This window comes from Mustela erminea, chromosome X (genome assembly GCF_009829155.1).
Source record: "Mustela erminea isolate mMusErm1 chromosome X, mMusErm1.Pri, whole genome shotgun sequence".
Classification (NCBI taxonomy): Eukaryota; Metazoa; Chordata; class Mammalia; order Carnivora; family Mustelidae; genus Mustela; species Mustela erminea.
The window spans coordinates 79,031,045-79,053,033 of NC_045635.1; the positions used below are offsets into that span (position 1 = coordinate 79,031,045).

At 36.2% G+C, this 21,989-nt stretch overlaps 1 long non-coding RNA gene and 1 pseudogene across 1 annotated transcript; both read right to left on the reverse strand.

Moving 5' to 3' along the window:
• Window positions 1-1,391: 1,391 nt before the first annotated feature.
• Window positions 1,392-21,826, reverse strand: LOC116583471. Its single transcript, XR_004282748.1, has 3 exons — window positions 21,814-21,826; window positions 18,676-18,681; window positions 1,392-1,459 (listed from the first exon to the last, which is right to left on the reverse strand). It is a non-coding gene; the product is annotated as an uncharacterized LOC116583471 (long non-coding RNA).
• Window positions 10,254-11,580, reverse strand: LOC116583470 (annotated as a pseudogene).
• Window positions 21,827-21,989: the final 163 nt, after the last annotated feature.

Consider the following 21,989-nt stretch of genomic DNA (forward strand, 5'->3'; position numbering starts at 1 on the left):
AATGATGGGTGGAGGAGCAGGTTCATCCTATGTGCACAATGTTGATTCTGAAATGTCACTCTCTAGATATAATTTATAACTGGATGAAGAGCCAGCTTAGCAAGAAATCAGGACTTTTGTATAATAGAATGAAGAGACATTTTTTAACCTAATGGGACTCTGCATGACAAAAATTTTAAGAAGAGAATGATACTGTATAAATTATAATCTGCTAGTTCGATTCCCAGAAGGAAAGAATCCTTCTACATAACGTTGCCATAAGAGTAACCAGAAGATTTATAGCTTTTGCAAGGAAGAATTTAATAGTTATCTATAAGAGTGTGAATTAAGATAGAAAATCTTGAATAAAGCAGAAAATTACTTCTGTAATTGCAAATTCTCACATTTCTGGAAGCCTAAAGATAGAGGTGTTATTGCTCTCTGAGTAGACCTTGAGATGAGCAGAGGTTTAATTGGCATAATTAAAAGAAGAATTAAAAATATGTATTGAAGACCTTAAAAAAACCTCACTGAATACTTTCTTCAGCAATTAAAGACAATAACTCATAGGAATTGGAGATAATTATGCCAACAGTTTGCCAGTGGCATCTTCATTTAGATTTAAATTCAAACAAAAGAGAGGAATTTGATAGTTATTTTAATTATATCAAGTCTTTTCCAAAATATACACACAAGGAGAGTTTGTATAGCTTGGATAAAATAGTGGTTAGACAGATCTTTAAATCAACAGAAAAGCATCACCTCTCTTGAGAAATTAATCAGAAATACCTTGTATGGTAAGCCTGTTAATAAGGAAGATTATCATTAGTGTCAATAGACACAGGTAATTAGGGCAACAGACGTAGGTAATCGGCAAGAACTTTGGCTTCCAACAACCATCTTAGGTATGCCCAGCTGTGTCTGCCAATGCTAATCCATCATAAGGCAACATGCTATTTACTTTCCCTTACAATGACAGGGATTTAAGATGAAGAGGAAAGAGAACCAAAGCCTATAAGGTAATTTACAACTATCTTGAATTTAAACTTTTCCTTTTTTTTTTTTTAACCCCTGTCACCTGGCATTATTGAAAAGGTAACATGATGCCTAATTGCAGCTATAGTAATCATCTGCTGTCAAAATTAATATAGGAGAATAAAACAATTTATTGAGTTTCTGGTCTATAGTACTTACTAGTGCCACACGGAATTATTTGATAGAAATTAGACAAGAATATTATTTGTTAGGAAATTATTCATTTTTAATGGTCAGGCTCTTTCACATAAGGATGATCTTATCAGGTATTCTTAAGGATAAACAGCCAAATTTACATTTTCACCATAAGTATCATAAGGAGTCCTCTAAAGAAAGTAAGATTTATAATAATCCTGCTCAAATAAATAGAGAAAAAGAGTCTATAGCCATACCACTCTGAACATGCCTGATCTCATCTGATCTCAGAAGCTAAGCAGGATTGGGCCTGGTTAGTACTTGGCTGGGAGAAAAAGAGAGAGAACAAAACAGAACAAAAACACCCTGTCCCTCTGCCAACCCATACCATTATCATTGTGTGTGTGTGTGTGTGTGTGTGTGTGTGTGTGTGTTTAAAGTCGGTGAGAATAAGATCCATAACTCATTCAGATACAAGACATGGCAGTTTTAATACTTTTTTTTCCCCATTAGGTACTGCAGATAGTAGTGTGTGGTTCCTTGCTAAATCAAAATAGAAGTTCAGAGCTCTCTTTTAATAAAGTGAGGGTCCTAGGTTCTTTCCCATGCCTATAGAGTAGTTCACAGCTTAAAATCTATGTGCCATTTTATGTAGTTGCTTTGATGTATCCATTACCAAGAAATGTAAAAAACAGACATACTTAGGTCTTCTCTGATCCTTGGCCCATTCCTGAGTTTTATTCAACAGAGATTCTCACTATGAAAGGAATGATGTGAAACTGAGAAGTCAACATACAGAAATAAGTGGCTTTCTTATACACTAACAATGAAAATAGAGAAAAAGAAATTAGAGAATCGATTCCATTTTACTATAGCACCAAGAACCATAAGATACCTGGGAATAAACCTAATCAAAGAGGTAAAGGAACTGTACTCGAGGAACTACAGAATACTCGTGAAAGAAATTGAAGAAGACACAAAAAGACGGAAGAGCATTCCATGCTCTTGGATCGGAAGAATAAACATTGTTAAAATATCTATACTGCCTAGGGCAATCTATACTTTTAATGCCATTCTGATCAAAATTCCACCGGTATTTTTCAGAGCTGGATCAAATAATCCAAAAATTTGTATGGAATCAGAAGAGACCCCGAATAACTAAGGAAATGTTGAAAAACAAAAATAAAACTGGGGGCATCATGTTACCTGATTTGAAGCTTCACTACAAAGCTGTGATCACCAAGACAGCATGGTACTGGCATAAAAATAGACACATAGACCAGTGGAACAGAGTAGAGAGCCCAGATATGGACCCTCAACTCTATGGTCAAATAATCTTCCACAAAACAGGAAAAAGTATACAGTGGAAAAAAGACAGTCTCTTCAATAAATGGTGCTGGGAAAACTGGACAGCTATATGCAGAAGAATGAAACTGGACCATTCTCTTACACCGTACACAAAGATAAACTCAAAATGGATAAAAGACCTCAACGTGAGACAGGAAACCAATCAGAATCCTAGAGGAGAACATAGGCAGTAACCTCTTCGATATCAGCCACAGCAACTTCTTTCAAGATATGTCTCCAAAGGCAAAGGAAACAAAAGTGAAAATTTGAACTTTTGGGACTTCAAGATCTAAAGCTTCTGCAGAGCAAAGGAAACAGTCAACAAAACAAAGAGGCAACCCACAGAATGGGAGAAGATATTTGCAAATGACAGTACAGACAAAAGGTTGTTATCCAGGATCTATAAAGAACTCCTCAAACTCAGCACACACAAAACAGACAATCATATCAAAAAATGGGCAGAAGATATGAACAGACACTTCTCCAATCAAGACATACAAATGGCTATCAGACACATGAAAAAATGTTCATCATCACTAGCCATCAGGGAGATTCAAATTAAAACCACATTGAGATACCACCTTACACCAGTTAGAATTCCTGTATACTTAAGTCAGGCCAATAATGTCCCTCATATTTTTAAAATACCCTACATGTTTCTATTCCTTTTATAAGAAATTCAAGGTAAAAACAAACAAACAACAACAACAAAAAACAATCAAAACCTACAATTATTTTAGAAGACCAACTTGGAGCCAGGTGGATTCCCTCACGGGTATGAGGCTATTTGAGGTGACCTAAGGAGGAAGAAAAAGACATTTGGCAGTACAGTTAACCCTTGAACAGTGCAGAAGTTAGAGGCACCGACCCCTTGATGTGGTAGGAAATCCAAGTACAAATTTTGACTCCCCCCAAACTTAACTACTGATGGCCTACTGTTGACTGGAAGCCTCACTGATAACACAGACAGTTAATTAACACATATTTTGAATGCTGTATGAATTATATACTATATTCTTATGATGAAGTAACCTAGAGAAAAGATGTCTTTAAGTAAATCATAAGAGCAAGTATATTTATAGTACTGTATGTATTTCTCCAAAAAAAACCCACACATAAGTATATCTGCACAGTTCAAACCCATATTGTTCAAGGGCCAACTCTATATAGCATCTTTATTAGCTTCTATAGATCCCAATTTCTTAAGTATACTAAAGGCTTTTTTTGCAGACTGGCACAATAATTTAAGGTCTATTCCAACAGAAGTCTTTGAACATTTATTTAAATAGTATGAAATTGTAATTTTTGCAGGTGAGAAATGACTTAATATTGTCAATTTTATATGGTTCAATCTGAGATTTAATTTTCCATACCCTACCTCACTTTAACATACTGGAAAAAAACATGGGAGCTTTGAGCAGATAGAACTGGATGGAGATTTCAGCTCTATCAACTGTGTGCCTTTGGGAAAGCATTATAATCTATCTGAGCCTTAGTTTCTTTATCTTCAAATTGAGAAGACTAATACTTAGTTGAGAACATGGTTGTGTGAATTAAAGACAACACTCAAAAAGTACAAAACAATAAATAGTTACTATTATTGTACAATACAATAAATAGTATTGTACTACTAATGTTAAATTACACTGTGCTAAATGCTAAAATTATACTGTGGTTATAGTCATACAACTGTGTGAACATACTAAAGTCATTAAATTGTACACTTGAAATGGATGAATTACATAGTATATGAATTATATCTCAAAATTGTTTTTAAATACTCATAATGAGGGACACACATAAAGAACAAGAGCTTGAAGCTATTTGGAAAAAAAATATTTAAACTTGGCCTTTCATAAGGCTCATTTATAGACGTCAAACAAGCAATATAGCTTCTGAGTACTTCTTGAAGTAATCTAGTTTAGCATGATACAGTCACTGCAAAGCATTATTTCTAATTTCCTATTTCTGGTATTAACCACAGTAGAAAGGGTTGTTGTTTATTGCTATTCTGCAACTGGCAAACACCAAGTTTTGATGTAACAAATGTCATGAAGTAAAGATTTATTTTAAGATTTACTTCACAGTTAAAGAAAAAGCTACAACTGACAGATCATTTGGCTATCTCATGTCTCAGGCCTCCCAGTGTTCGGTGCACAGTCATATGAATAAGAAAGCTGTGTTCCTGAACACTTTCTCATTCCAATTGCACAAGCACAATGTGTGTCAGGTTTTGAGCAGCAGCACAGCTTGGACATAGTCCAGTCACCACACACAGCCTGGGCAATGTAAAAAGCAGACCAGGGAGGCTTAAAAAGAGGCCATAATAGTTATTTGTCCAGATGACCAAATTACATTTTCCTCTTCTAACTGTTAGACATTTACAAGGACACAATTTGGAGATGCCTTTGGGTCCTATTTACTTCCTATGTAGAAACTAACCATTTGCTAATAGAGGCCCTTATTTTTATATAGGGAATTTTACCTTATTAGATGCAAATCTGGACAGAAAGGGTTTCCAGTTTTAAATACTGCATTATGGTACATTTGTAAATACTCCATCCTATTATGGATGATCTTTTTACCCAAAAGTGTTATACAATAAATGTATTTTCTTTCTCACCTTCTCTGTAATTTATGCATAAAAAAGGAACAGTTATCAAAGATTTTAGGTCAATAGTTCCATCTGAATTTACACATCACTCTCTAAAGATGCAGTATCTTATTGTTTAAACATGTGTGTATGTGTGCTTGTTTTCAATCAAGAATATCTATGAATGATATCCAGAATTAAATAACAACAACAACATACTAGAATGCAGCCATTCTAGTATGGATAGATGTGACAAGTCTACCAGCATTGAACTGACTCCTATGCTAATGCTACCAAGACATCCGAGGTAGATAGAAGCAGGGAGGGTTAGTTCAATGTAAAGTTGTGAAAGAAGCAATATCTTTCTTTAATATTTTTCCAGCTCATTTGTTCCTGGGTGCCCAGTGTTTTGTTGTCTTTGGGGTATTCAGAGCTTGACACTGCTAAATATCATGGGAACCGATTCTTCCAGGAAGCCCAATGCTCTGGATCTTTTTCTTCTTTAGTCCCTTTTATCAATAGTTATGCATCCTGTATATCCCACTCAGTAGTCATACATTTGAAAATATTTATTTATTTATTTATTTGGATTAGAAGTAGAGAACAGGGAGAGGGGCAGAGGAAGAGGGAGAGAGAGAATCTTCAAATAGATTCCCTGCTGAACAGAGAGACTGATGTGGGGTTCAACCTAGGAACCCGGGATCATGACCTGAACTGCAATCAAGAGTCAGACACTCAACCAACTGAGCCACCCAGGCACTGCTCTTTAGTCATATTTTATTTTATGGATAGTCTGATAAAATAATTGAAGTGGAGGAGTACATTATTTTAAAGGTTTATACATTTTGCCTTTTCTAAGAAGCATTTATATTATAACAGGGGCTTTAAGGTCTTAAACTATAGTTAATTAAGTTAGGTAAACTTTTTTTTTGCCTCTCAGATAATATTGTATAGATTGTGGCTATCTTCTTGGTTTATATATAAGAACAACACACACACATACACACATTTACAAAGGGAAGTTTACACACAGAACTTTATTGGATGTTAATCTGGACAGAAAGGGATTCAGGGATTTGAGTTTTCAATTATATATACATGTGAATTATATATAAATGTATCTGAAGTCGATGCAACATGAAGAGGGGGCTGCAATCAACAAGGATATAAGATATGTAACAAAGATATAGAAAAAGTAAGTCTTAAATATTAAAGCTTGTCTATGGACCACAGCTAAATATTAACAGCAGACAAATCAAGTAATATTGGAAAAAGCAAAGATGGAGTAACATCTTTGAGTATTCTAGAAAGCACAGATATTTAGATAGGCTCTATGAACATCAACTATAGCCACAAACCAATGGCTGTTTTCACAGAAGTGGGAAGGATAGCTTCCAGTCATTCATTTGTCTTTTGAGTTGCAGCAATTTTGAATAAAAATAAACAATATCTGTAGGGCTAGTAATTTACAGATATACACAAACAAGTGTATTAAAGGTCACACATCTACACTCCTAATCTTCAGATATACAAATTATACAACATTTAGGATTTTGAACGATTTGCCGTCATCACATTTTGTAGCTATGAATTATTTATGGATAAAAGAGGATCTTTTCTCAATTAAATCAATGAAGAAAATGGAGACAAAGGTTTATTAAATATATAAACTTACTTATTTTTACATAATTTGATGCAAAATATAAGTGGATGCTGAAGATATAAAACATCTATGGAATAAGGAATGCTCGGTTGCTAGGTGTTAAATTACTTAAAAACAACCTCTTCAGGGGCACCTGGGTGGCTCGGTGGGTTAAGCCTCTGCTTTTGGCTCAGGTCATGATCTCAGGGTCCTGGGATCAAGCCCCCCATCAGGCTCTCTGCTCAGGGGGGAGCCTGCTTCCCTACCCCTCCCTCGCCTCTCTGCCTACTTATGATCTCTGTCTGTCAAATAAATAAATAAAATCTTTTTTTTTGAAGTTGCACATAAAGGGTTTATTTTAAATGTTTTAAGGATAGGATAGAGTTACATCATAATTATAAAAATTACTTACAGAATTAACAGATTTATATTGTTTATACTTCTAAATGCAGAGAACAGGGAACTGTCTATACATAATATAAAATAAAATTAAAAATGAATTCAAGCCTGAAAGATGAGGTCATTTACCTAATTGTAAGATGCCAACATGAAGAACTCTGAACTATGCACATCTGCTCACACCACACTAATGGTGGAAATACAAAAAGTGCAGCATTTCCAAGGAACCATAGACATTTTGACCATAATTATTTTGTTATAATTATTGTTCCTGTTTTGTCTTTGGAGAACTTTCTTTTTTCTTTTTCTTTCTTAATTTCTTTCTTTCTTTCTTTCTTTCTTTTTTAAAGACAATCAGCTCACGCATGGTTTCAGGCACTATAATTTGTGACAATCAGAACAGTCTTCTAATGGGTCCATAGGGTTCAGAGATTCGAGCCCAATGCACTGCAGGGTTTGGCATGTAAAACAAGAATAGGATGAACTCTGGCTGAGAGGTGACTGGGCGCTTCGAGCATGCACAGTCCCTTCAAATGCTGCACGACAGACAGAGCTGGGAAATCACCTTCTGCTGGCTCTGGCTCGCCAGTGCATTCTCATCCTACAACCACTACAACGGCACAGGAAGCAAATATAGAGAAAACAGAAAACAAATCAAAACAAAGATAGAAAACAAACAAACAAAAAACTAAGTATCTTTCACATGCAAGTTCAGTTAGTTACACTGAACATCCTACTTAGAATAGAGCAGGCAAAAAAGGATGGTCTGCATTTAAGGTTCTCCTTGGAAGCTTCATGTGGCAGCCGGACGTCACTGCACGCGACACAGGAACACGACAGCAGGTTAGTGAGGAAGGCTGGGACATTTTATACAGGTTCAGGGATTGTGCAGTCACAAGTCCCATAATTTTGGAAACTTATGTCGGGCTCATACAACAAGGAACCAATATTCTGATACCAGGAAAAGGCAAGCAATGCATGCAGATCTGAAACATGAGCCTAGAACAAAGCCTGAAGTACCGGGCGAGGTAGTGGAATCAGTCATCGCTCAAATGTGGGTTAAGGCACCAAAATAAAAGAGAATGGGGGGGGGGGGAGAAAGGAAAACAACAAAAAAACCCTTCCCCTTCTTTCCACCCTAAAGGCAACAAATGGAAATGATTAAAATAATGGTGATCATCACCTGTCACGTCCACCAGGAGAGTGGCAGACCATGTGGTATTGAAGGTGCTAAAGGTACTCGCAGGAAAACCACAGTGCAAGTCGTCAAGTGACGCTGGGAAGGTTGCCACTGACCCAGCCCTCAGGATACTCCAAAGAACACTGATTTTCAGTCCAAAGTCACTGTACCATGTTTGCACAGTGCACACACTGGACACCCTACTCTTGAGGCACACGTGTCTGCCTGTGCTCGGGGAGCGGACTCAGCCTGGAGACTGGCATGCAGGGGCTCCTGACCAGAGCCACTGGGAAAAAGGTGACAGACAGTCATGCCCCATGACCCCTGCTGAAGCCAGAGAAGTGTTGGACCAGGCAGGCACCGCAGGGAGAGGTGCAGAGGCAGACAAGCTCCCCCTGCAGCCTGAGGGAAGGGACTGCATCCTAGAGCGCGGGGGTGGGGGGGGTGGGGGGGTCACCATCCAACAGCATGACAACGCACAGCCTTCCGAAGGCAAAGCAGTCACCACGCAGACCATGAGCAGTAAGGCCACCAACAACAGAATCTCCAATACTGAGAACAGCCATGACAGAGGCTGCACGTACTGCTGGTAGTTGGCTGGCAACATGTGCATTTAGCCTTCTGCCCCAACCTCGGGTAAGCTCTCCAACCTCTACACTGGATTCCATACTGACTCTCTCCTGGCTTTCAAACAGTCAGGGTTCAGCTGAAACAATGTGACAGATGACCATGTTGCTGCCACCTAACCACTTCTGTGATTCTATTTCGGTCAAAACCACCTTGCAGGAACAAGCCACGAAAGGGCTGTGAGGCTGAGGGCCGCAGTCACACCCACAAGCTAGAGCGATGACAGGAGAGTCCACGTCAGCAGAACACCGGGAGCCAAGACCGCTCAGCACCACAGAAAGTGTCAGGGGACCCAGGCCGCTACATGTCTACATATTCTCTGTGGGGAACAGCTGGGGAAGCCTTCTGATCACAACCAGGTATCAGTAAGAATAGTAATAAAAATAAAAGTGTCCCAGAGAACTTGTGAGAAGGCCACAACACCACTCTCAAACTTGTATTTCTGGATCAAAGCACTAGGTTCTGCCAGGAACTTACCACATGTGCACAAACCACTGATGCACTGTTGTCTCTCAAATCACATACTAGAATCCAGACTGCTGATCATACAGACTAACGGACCAGGTTGTGCCGTCCAAAGCACCCCAGCATCACACCGTATAGACCAAGTACCTGGGCTTTGCTTTAAAAAAAATAACAAAACAGAGGCACCTGGGTGGTTCAGTTGGTTAAGTGACTGCCTTCAGCTCAGGTCATGATCCTGGAGTCCCAGGATTGAGTCCCACATCAGGCTCCAGCTCCATGGGGAGTCTGCTTCACCCTCTGACCGTCTCCCCTCTCATGCTTGCTCGCTCTCTGTCTCTCTCTCAAATAAATAAACAAAATCTTTAAAAAACAAAACAAAACAAAACAAAAATAAAACAAAAACCTATTTATGATAGAAAATGTAAACAAAAATTTACAAAGCTTAGAAATTAAAGGCATCTTTTTACCCAGCTTTCTGTTTTGTTAAATTCTAATGTGGGTCTAGCAACTGTTCACAAATGATTCCTATTCAGACTCATGGTTTAAAGCCTCCAGAATGAAGAGGCGTCTGAATTCTGATGTCCAAAGCACGCTGAACGTCCCTGTGTCTCCTGTGCCCACATTTACTTTCATATATTTATTTATTTATTTTAAAGATTTTATTTATTTGACAGACAGAGATCACAAATAGGCAGAGAGGCAGACAGAGAGAGAGGAGGAAGCAGGCCTCCGGCTGAGCAGAGAGCCCGATGCAGGGCTTGATCCCAGGACCTGGGATCATGACCTGAGCCGAAGGCAGAGGCTTTAACCCACTGAGCCACTCAGGCGCCCCCCACATTTACTTTTAAATAAACAGCAGTAAAATACGAAATCAGACTGACTTAGGACAAGCACTCCTGTTAGGCTGGAGAATATTATTGAACCCCCGCCCCGATCCACCAGGAAAAGACTGCCAAGGAAGGGTGTGTGTGTGTGTGTGTGTGTGTGTGTGTGTGTGGCATATGGACACACACAGATGCGGACAGGGAGAGGTCCATACATGTCTCAACAAAGAAGGCAGCATGGACAGTGCCAGACCATGCTTGCAGCGTGGCAGCAGGTGGGGAGAACTACGGTGCTGGGGAGCTGGGGCAGTCCAGACCAGTCTACATGACCGTGGTGCTATCTTATCTTCACCAAACTTGCCTGGAACTCCCCTCCAGACACACATACTTCTCGTAAGATGAAGGAGTTCTTACACAAAATGCTCTGTGTTCACATCAATCTGTACTATTCAGAACAAACTGGTTCTGCTGGCAGAGATTGTGGGTTTGCAGGGACATTTAAGCTTTCACTAAACTGGAAAGGAATCAAGTCTTTATGTCTACAAATTAGATATTTAATAGTTCCACAAATCTGGCCAAGTCCATGATGACATCTAGGATGTTTTCACCAAATTGTAGACGTAAATTTGGAAATTGTCATCAAACTTGATGAAATAGACCGATGGTTTGGCCTCCACTTGATGAATGACCATGCCAGTCCTCTTAGAGCTGTTCTCTTTGGCATGTTCCACCTGTTTGCCTACCACTGTCCACAACTTCTCCCAGCTCCCTTTCTGCTGCAGGAGAATTGTTAGAATCGGGCATAATGTGAAGGTCGCCTTCTTTATAATCATCTAAGAGCTGGTATATGTGCAAGACGGGTTCCTTATTGTAGGTGATGTAGAACCACGTGTTCATGATGGGGGTGCGTGCCAGGACCAACCCCCTCCACTCATCCTTGGAGCCATCCTCTGTCTCAAACACGTGCTCTACCACCTTGCCGATCATCGTTTGGGCCAGGTGTGCATCGCTATTCCGAGAGGTCATTGCGGGACGTCCTTTTCTTCATCATACTTGTAGACACACCAGCATGGCCTGCATCCGCTCTGGATCCCTGGCCAGGGGTCTTCCTGAATGGGGTCTCCATTCATCTGTATTTAAGTGAGCAGCACAGCTACCGGACTAGGGTGAAATTTGAATACTCTCCAATTTCAAACTTCACAGAATTTCACTGTTCCTATTAATCTATCACCCAAGTGCCTCTTTTATAAGTTCAGCAGAAACATGTGGACTCATAAGGACTCTGCCAGCTGCCCAGGCCGCCGTCTGCAGCCCGCCTTCCCGGGCCACACTCCTGCCCCGGGCCCAACCCAGCCAGAGCGTGTAGCCCTGCCCCCGCTCTGCTCCGCGGCCGCCGCCCACCCCCCAATAAATAAAAATATCTTTAAATGCACAAATAAACAACCTCTTCTGCACTTTTGAAAGAAAAAAATATAATTTTATTCAGTAAAATCTGGACTATCCTGTTTCTAGGCAGTACTAATCATTTCAGACACTACTCTCCCTTCATTCCTTTTTCTTATGGCTTTTAGCCATTTTTAAATTCTTCACTGACCAAAGTGATAAGGTGTAATTTAGATATGAACATTTATTCTACATATAAAATCATACATTATGACCAAAGCCAAATTATTAATTTTTTGTTTTCAAAATAGAGAAAAGAGTGCACAAATAGTTCAAAAATTCAATATACCTTAATAAATTTTGCTATTTACTCCAAAAGAGTTACTAGAAAGAAACTTCTCAACTGTTAAGGTTGAGCAGTTTGGTAACTGGGGAATAAATTTCTTTTTCTTCAGTAGAGTGAATCATACTCTTCATAAATAAAAGTAATGAGGAATTTATATCCAGAATTTACTAAAATAAAATAACCTAAATTTTAATTGCAACATACACTCATTAGGAGCTCATTACATGTAAGATTCTGTGCTGAGGGAATATGGCAATACAAAGATGGAAAAACTAAACTCTGTTGTCAGAGTTTACCGTCAAAAGGGGAAGAAAAAGACAAATGCGTGTTTAATAAATCAAAGTCACATGGTGTTCTTACCTATTCTTTATTTCACGGTCATGGACTTATTTTTCTTTTATGTCTTCTCAAAAGAAGCATGAATTAGCCCTAATTTGAGGGTATGACTGAAAGAGAAAACTTTCATATGAAGTTAGTTTTTTAAGATTTGCCCTTTGGTATTTTGTCCTAACATGCTTATTTGATTTTTCGAAATACTTAGTTCTTGACCTAGTGGCAATCAATCCACAGTTAAGTATCACTAAGTTCTGGAGAAAGCATGATGCTGGGTACCATCACTAATATTACATGCTATATTTTTGGAAGAAAGTTTCTCTGCTTGTATTGGAGTATACACGTCCTTCAAATTCTTTTCATTTGAAAATATCAGAGCAGTGAAAGATACAAAGAGTGGAAGAAGTGTAACATGTGGGTAAAATCTATGACAAAAGTCAAATAAAGCTCGAGACAATTTCTCCAGCTTTGAAGGCCAAGAGAAGCGTACTAAAATAAATATGGTCAGAGAAATAAGAAGTCATACTTCCTTTCATAAGAACTAGATAGCATTTTTTTTCCTTCCTGGCGAAGCAATACAATTCCATATGCATATGCTACACTGGCTCTTTGTTCCCCTAATTGGAAGAATATTCTGCTGCATTGTAAGTCATGCTCAAATCACTCATTAAGGTCACATTTATTAATATTTTTGACTTATTTAGCAGATATTTCCTAGATGTGAGTAGGTATGATGTTAGTGCTACCAAGAGGCTCAGGAACAAAAAATTTATGAAAGATCAGCAGAAACCATTATGATGCTTTGGTTATAGGAGTTGGTACATAAAGTTGGATTTAAAGCTATAGTAAGAACTTGCATTACTGAGAAACACATGACACTATGCTCCATTTTAATCCAAGACTGGGTGATTGAACAAAGGAAGAGTGGTAAAGACAAAGTTCCTACTGCTACCACTTTAAATATTAGTTTGCTGACTTTCCAGGTCTAGTAATGGTGAAGAAACTTATAATGGACTAACCTTTCACTCAGACAATTACAAGATCCATGTTTATGCAGTTTTTATCCTGAAAACACTGCCAAAAACATGAATGGTGGGACAGGTAGAAATCAAGCAGAAAGCTTAACTTGAAGAGTCAAATAATAGAATTAAAAGGTGCTAATTCGGGGTGCCGGGGTGGCTCAGTGGGTTAAAGCTTCTGCCTTCGGCTCAGGTCATGATCCCAGGATCCTGGGATCGAGCCCCACGTCGGGCTCTCTGCTCAGCAGGGAGCCTGCTTCCCCCTCCCTCTCTCTCTGCCTGCCTCTCTGCCTACTTGTGATCTCTGTCTGTCAAATAAAATCTTTAAAAAAAAAGAAAGGTGCTAATTCACCTGGAAATTAAGGGGAGAGATTCTGACAAAGAGGAAGCTACAGAGAGTTCCCAAATCTGCAAATAAATTCCCCTCAAATCCTTGTATGATCCACAAACTAAGCATTTATCAGAAGATACTTAAAAGAACCCAGGACGAAAGAAGAGCCAGAAGATTGAAAATGCAGCATAGATATTTCAACAAACACCACAGCAAGTAAACCAGATTTTAGAGTTTTAGAGGGGCATGGTTAATACCTAAGGCCTACTGCTAAAACCCTGGAATGGTCATGTCTTAGAGGTGGAAGTTATGTTACAATATCAAGGCATTCACCTGAGGACAAAGGGAAAAAAAATTGAAAAAGAGTCATGCTAACAGAACATAAACCACTCCTAATGATCAGCAATAATGATCAGCAAATAATTTACAACAAATACTCTTCAGAGAATTATAAAGCAATGTGGAAACTTGAAAATACATCATCTAAAAAGTCCGGACTAAAAAAAAAAAAAAATACTTGCAGAGAAACAGGAAAATTTGATTTATAATCAAGAAAAAAAGCAATTAGTGGAAAAGGGCTAGATGACCCAGATTATGGAATTAGAGAAAAAGACTAAAGCAGGCATTATACATGCGGTTGAGATCATAGAAGAAAAGACTGTCAAATTGAGCAAACAATGGGGAAATCTCAAGGAAAAAAATAAAATCTGTTTTAAAAACTAAATGGGTGCTCTATAATTCAAAAGTGAAATCTCAGAAATGAAAAATTCACTTAAAAATATATTGGGAATAATAGAAAAAATGGTCAGTGAACTTGAAGATATGTCAATCAAAAGTATCCATATGAAGAAGAGGAAGAAAGATTGATGCAAAAATGAAGAGAATATCTGTAACTCCCAAGACATTATCAGGCATCTAATGTACTTGAAATTAGAGTCATAGAAGGGGAAAATGAGGCATAAAAATATTGTTAAACTAATAGTTTAAACATTTCCAAATTCAGTTTTTTTTAAAAACCCACAAAAACAAACATTAATTTGCAGATTCAAGAAGCTTAGCTAAAAATAGATTACATTTAGGGAGAGAATGTTATGTCAACTTCCCACCAAAAACAATGCAAACCAAAGAAAAAAGAAATAACATCTTTAATATGTTGAAAAAGTTGTCAACACAGAATTCAATATCCGGTAAAAATATTCTTTCAAATGAGAGTGAAATAAAGCAATGTTAAGATAAACAGAAGCAAAAAAAAAAAAAAAAGATAAAAGCTGAGAGGATTTGTTATCAGAATATATAAACTGTAAGAAATGCTAAAGATAGTTCTTAAGACTGAGGAATTTATACCAGATGGGAACTCAGATCTACAGGGGAAAAAAAATGAAAAGCATCATGAATGACAAATATGAAGGTAAATTTTTAAAAATATAATTTCCCTCTTACCTCAATATTTTTAAAAGATAATAGTTTAAAGCAAAACAATTGCTTTGTTTAGTTTATAACTTATATAGATATAAAACACATGATAATAATAGCACAAAAGTTCATGAGTATATGAAATTTTAACCTTCAAAGTATTTTTATAAGAATAGACATAATATTTATTTTAAGTATAAAATAATGTGATTAGGACACACAGTCAAATTCTTAGAGCAACTACTAAAAATTATAAGAGATATAATTAAGTATCCAATGGAGGAATTAAAAATGGAATAACTATTGAATTAACCCAAAGAAAAGGTTTTAATTAGAAGGTATTGATAAGTGTACCTACATTTCATGTAATATTGATGAAATTAGGTTGAAATCTATTATCTTGTTGGTTGTTAGACATCTTTTTTTTGCTCCATTTGGACTTTTCCAATAACTTTTACCAGATGAGGAAGCAAGACACAACCATATGCTGCCTTCAAGAACCATATTTAAATATAAAGATGTTTATATATTAAAAGTAAAAGAATATAAAAATATATACAAGCAAATGGCAAGCTTAAACAAGCTGAAATGATTATAATAATATCAGACAAAAAAGAATTCAAGAAAAGAGGTATTATTGGCAAAACTAGGGACATTTATCTTTGTTGAATATACTTTTATCCGTCCCACTGTGAGAGAACAAATAATAGTAAAAAAATCGTTATCTGAAAATACTATCAACTAATTTGATTCTATTAATATCTTATAATGTTTCAATCCAACAACTACAGAAAACTCATTCTCTTCACATGCATATGAAACCTTAAGCAAGACAGACCATATGCTGCACCTTAAAATAAGTCTCAATAAATTTCAAAAATTTAAATATTTTGGAGAATTTCCTCTAAGCACAATAGAACTAAATTATAAATCAGTAACAAAAAGGTATCCAGAAATATCCTCAAATGCTTCAAAATTAAATAGCCTACTTGTAAATTACCATTGAGTCAAAGTAATTATAAGGGGAATTATAAAATAAATCTACCTGGATAGTGGATACGTAGAACAGCAATATGTTGTTTGTGTTACTTGTGAAGGAGAAGAAATACAAGGATTTCAAAATAAGGAAGTTACAAAGCTGGATATTGATGTGGGATTTCCCTCTTAAAGCAGACTTGGAACATGTCAAAGAAGTTATTATTACTGGCATTATAAGTATGTCAATGTGAAGAATAGGAGCATTGCTGAGGTTTCTATAGTGCTGGCTACTTACATGCTTTCATTATTTTTTAATATAGGATCTTTTTTTAAAATTTTTTTTATTTGACAGACAGAGATCACAAGTAGGCAGAGAGGGAGGTGGGAGCTGGGGAAGGCTCCCCGCTGAGTGGAGAGCTCAGTGTGGGCCTCTATCCCAGGACCCTGAGATCATGACCTGAGCTGAAGGCAGAGGCTTTAACCCACTGAGCCACCCAGATGCCCTACTTACATGCTTTTAAACTATTGCCTTTCTTAGAAGGAACTCAAATATGAGGAGCTACGCAAGTACCACTGAAGAGGACTCAGTGTGGAGCATGACTCCACACTCCTGATCATGGCCCTTTTTTGCAGGGCACCCTTTTTAAAAAACATGATAGTGTAAATCTTTCCATATTTTGAGTGAGAATTAATGTTCAGTAAAAGATGACTGGTTCATATAAAAAGAAAAAAAAAAACTACCCGAGAGATAATGAAAACATAATATAGCAAAACGTGTGGGAACCAGCTAAAGTTGTGCTTAGTAAGAAATTTATAAGTTTGAATATAAAAAAGAAACAAGTCTTCTTTATAGAAAATCAGCAGGACTCAAAGTTGCTGATCATAATTTTTACCCTATGAAGCTAAAAAAGGAAGAGCAAATTAAACCCAAAGTAAAGAAAAAAGATAATAAAGACAAAAGTGAAAATCAATGAAATAGAAAACATGAACAATAGAAAAACTAACAAAGAAAAATCCGGTTCTTTGAAAAGTTTAATAAAATGGATAAAATCTGATGCAGATCAATAAATCAATAAAAGCAAATACAAATAACACATATCAGGAATGAAAGCAGAAGTATTGATACAAATCCTACACACATTAAAAGAGTATCTAAGGAATATTACTAATAACTTTATGCTAACAAAACTGAAAAATTAGATTATATGGACTAGTTCCTTGAATGGCACCAATTTCCAAAACTGAGAAAAAAATATAGAAAATTGTAATAGCTCCAGGAAGCAATAGCAATGGAAAGAACATGTCAGCTTTCTTCTGAATGAAAATATTACCTCCATTTTTTATTTGTTGAAATATCAAGAGGGAAATCCATGGTTCTGTGAATGGCAAAATCACTTTCTAATTTGGATTAGCAAAGTCAGCTCTCATTGATCTTCCCTGCCCACCCCCATGTTAAAAGGTCAGATGTGGGTTCTTCAAAGCAAATATAACACTATTAAATTAATTAAAATTATTTCAAAACTAACAAAGTAGTTAATGTGATTACTCTAATTTAGTTGATGAAAATTTAATGTTATTTTTTTAAAGATTATTTATTTATTTATTCGACAGAGAGAGATCACAAGTAGGCAGAGAGGCAGGCAGAGAGAGAGAGGAGGAAGCAGGCTCCCCACCAAGGAGACAACCCGATGCGGGGCTTGATCCCAGGACCCTGGGATCATGACCTGAGCCGAAGGCAGAGGTTTTAACCCTCTGAGCCACCCAGGGGCCCCAAAATTTAATGTTCTTAAGACAAAAATATTAATATTAAATGTTTTCCATTTGGGAAAAAATGGAAAATTGTAGTAAGACCTCACATAAAATAAATTGAATGTATAATACAAGTACTCACACACAAAGAAAATTTGCAAATCACGAGTTCTTGTTGATAAGTTCTATCAAATATTTAAGAAGGAAATAACATTGATGTTATACTAACTCTTTTTTTATACTAACTCTTTTAGAAGTGAAGGAGGAGAGAATCTTTTCCGATTTGTTTTATGAGGCCAAGATAAGCCAGTTACCAAAAACCTGACAAAAAGCCTGACAGGAACAGAAAATAACATACAATGTCCTTCATGAAAATAGATAAAAAAAAAAAATTAAATTCTTAAAAATTCTTTAAAAAAATTCTTAACACAATATTAGTAAATTTAATATAATAATATTTTATAAAATGATACATCATGAATAAGTGGTGTTTATTCCAGTAATGCAAAATTGGTTTAACATTGAAAATCAATGTAATTCACCATTTTAAAAGAATAAAGAAGAAAAATCATAAAATTATCTTCATAAATGCAGATGAATTCTTTGACAAATTCCATATTTCTTTATGGTTCAAAAGCAAAATATGCTAAAGAAAGTAGGAATGGGGTGTCTGGGTAGCTCAGAAGGTTAAATGTCTACCTTCAGCTCAGGTCACGATCCCAGAGTTCTGCAATTGAGACCCACATCAGGCTCCCTGCTGACCAGGTTCTCTCTTTCCCTCTGCCTGCTGCTCCCTCTGCTTATACTTTCTCACTCTCTATCAAATAAATAAAATCTTAAAAAAATGTAGGAATAGAAAGAAATTTACTCAATTCAATAAGGGGGATCTACAAAAACCTTTGGCTAATATCATTCTTAATTTTGAACTAATGGATGCATTTCCCCTAAAAGTAGGAACAAGACAAAATGTCTTCTACCCCCATTATTCTTCAGTATTGTATTGGATGTCCTAGCCAGTCCAATAAGTCAAGAGAAAGGTACAGAAAGTATAAAAATTGGAAAGGAAAAATTAAAACTCTTTTTAAGTAAAGAGGACATGATTATATATGTAGAAAATCATAAAGAATGTACATATTAGGGGCACCTGGGTGCCTCAGTGGGTTAAAGTTTCTGCCTTTGGCTCAGGTCATGATCCTGGGGTCCTGGGATTGAGCCCTGCATCAAGCTGTCTGCTCAGCAGGGAGCCTGCTTCCTCCTCTCTCTCTCTCTCTCTGCCTGCCTCTAGCCCTACTTGAAATCTCTGTCAAATAAATAAATAAAATCTTAAAGAAAGAATGTGCATATTAATGATTAGAAAGGAAAAGTAACATTATCAAGGTCTCAGAATGCAAGATCAATATATAAAAATAAAAAAATGTGTTTCAGTGTATTAGCAGTATGTAACTGAAATTAAGTTTTTAAAAAGATTTATTTATTTATTTGAGAGAGAGAGCTGTGGTGGAGGGGCAAAGAGAGAGGGAGAGAATCTCAAGCAGACTCCCTGCTGATCAGAGAGCCCACCACACGGCTCCATCTCATGACTCTGATATCATAATCTGAGCCAAAACTAAGAATCATACACATAACTGACTGATCCCCACATATACCCCAAAAAATAAATTTTTAAGAGAAAAAAAAATACTTGAGAATAATTTGAATAAGAGATATACAAGACATCTACAGTAAAAACTTCAAAGTATTATTAGATAAATTTAAACATTCCTAAATAAATAGAGAGGACTTTTGGGTTCTGGTCCAAAATATAAAGAGTTTAGAAGTTATGACATTTAAAACAAACAAAAAGTATCACTCTGTCTTCACAAGGGAAAAAAAAAAAAAGCTCAACAAATTGAGAATCAACAACTCTTTTTCAAGGAATTGAGGGATCTAGTAGGGACTTGATGTCGCAGGGCAAGCCATCCTGAAAATTGAAAATACAAGCAAACACAAAGAATCACAATTTACTAGGAGCAGAAATCTGCTGCTGGAGCCAATACTACAAGGAACACTTACACTGTGATTGACAGATTGTTGGATGCTCAGTGTGGATGAGCTTGAGGACTAAAAAGTGGGTACCCTAGTCTTAGAGATGCCTGCACATTTTTTTTAAAGTTTGTTCAGGAACCCCACTATATTTTCAGGGTGAAGCAGAGGAAAAAAATCATGCTTCTGGGAGGGAAAGAAGAAAGTAACAATTCTGAAAAGCCCCTGAAACACTCTGCTATTCTTAAAAAATAGTCTGTTCTCAAAGGAAACTTTTGCCAGAGCATAAACAATTTGAGTTTTATGAGACCTGGAAGAAAGGAATTCTCCAACTCCAGTTACACCTAGTCTTTCTGACTCACCTACTATGGAAAAACAAGTAGTTGTGAAGGTTACAACCCAGGGATACAGGCTTACTAAAATATTGAGACCTAATCATAGAACTACACTCCACTCTTTCCATTATGTCTTAATACAACATCAGTCAGATCACTGTACAATAACAGAAGATTATAGCTAAATAATACTGCAAGTCTCAGACTCTACTGAAGGAGTTTCTAAAGAAACCCAAACACAACAGGAGAGAGAAATAACACTAGAGGAAATTTTAACCTTTGACACCTACAGCAACAGTGAATAATAAACACAGCCTAACTTCCAGTTAGATAAAATAAAACCTCATACTAAAGGTTGATTTACCTCAATCCCTGTTACTCAGTATGTCATGTCTAAACTACCAACAGAAAATAACAAGGCATGCTGAAATACAAAGACAGTTTGAAGAGACAGAGCAAACATCCAACCAGACTCAGATATGGCTGAGATTTTGGAGTTATTAATAAATAATTTAAAATAACTATGATTGATATGCTAGAAACTTTAACAAAAAAAAGTGAACATGCAAGGAATGGATGGATAATGTAAGCACATAGACAGAAGGTCAATGAAAAAATTTAAAGGAAGTGCTAGAAATAAAAAAAAATACTTTAATAAACTGAAGAATGCCATTGATAGGCTAATCAGTAGAATGGAGAAGGCCAAGAAAGAATCAGTGAACTTGAAGATATGAAAATAGAAACTTTGAGAAATGAAAAGTCAAGAAAAAAAAAAACAAACAGCTACCCAAGAAATGTGAGATAATTACAAAAGGTATAATATACATATATATTCATATATATTATACATATATACACATATATAATATACATATATTATTCATATAATATACATATATATTCATATATATATATAATATACATATATATACATAATATATATTCAGGGAATACCTGAAGGAGAAGCAAGCACGAAAGAAATTGAAGAAATATTTGAGGTAATATTGGCTAAGAATTTTCCAAAATTAATAACAGATAAATGGAGATACATGTCATATTCAAAGATTGGAACATTCGATATTTTTAGTATGTCAACATTCCCCAACTTGATCTATAGACTCAAAGCAATCTCAGAAAAAAAAATCATTTTTATAAAATTAACATGTAGGCTCTAAATTTATGGGAATAAAAAGAAAATTTAAGAGTCAAAACAATTTTAAAAATTTGTGTATAAGATTTTATTGACTGCAAGGATACTGTAAGTCTACAGTAAGGAAGAAAATGTTGCATTGGCATAAGGATAGGTTATCTGGTCTATGTATCTGAATGTTCACATATATACTGTCAATTGAATTTTGAAAATGTTTTGAAGGCAATTCAATGGCAAAAGGCCTTTCAACAAAGTGTGCTACAAAAATATGGTAAACATATGAAAAAACAACTAATCTTGAGCCCTACCTCACAGCATGCATACCCGTTAATTAGAGATGCACCATAGGTGTAAACATTAAGGAGGAACTACAAAGCTTCTAAAGGAAAACACTAAAGCATATCTTGGCAATTCTGAAGTAGACAAAAATTTCTTTGAAAAAACACAAAATCAATGCTCATAAATTCAAAATTGAAAGGTTAAATTCATTAAAAACTTGTTATAAAAATGAAAATATCAGCCACAAACTGGGAAAAATATTCACAATCCATATATCTGAAAATGACTCATATGTAGACTATATAATTAACGCCTACAAATCAACAATAAAACAACTCAGTAAGATGCAAAAAAAGTTGAGTAAATACTTCATAAAATAAGATATCCAAAGGCTAGTAAGCACACAGAAAGGTACATAACATCAT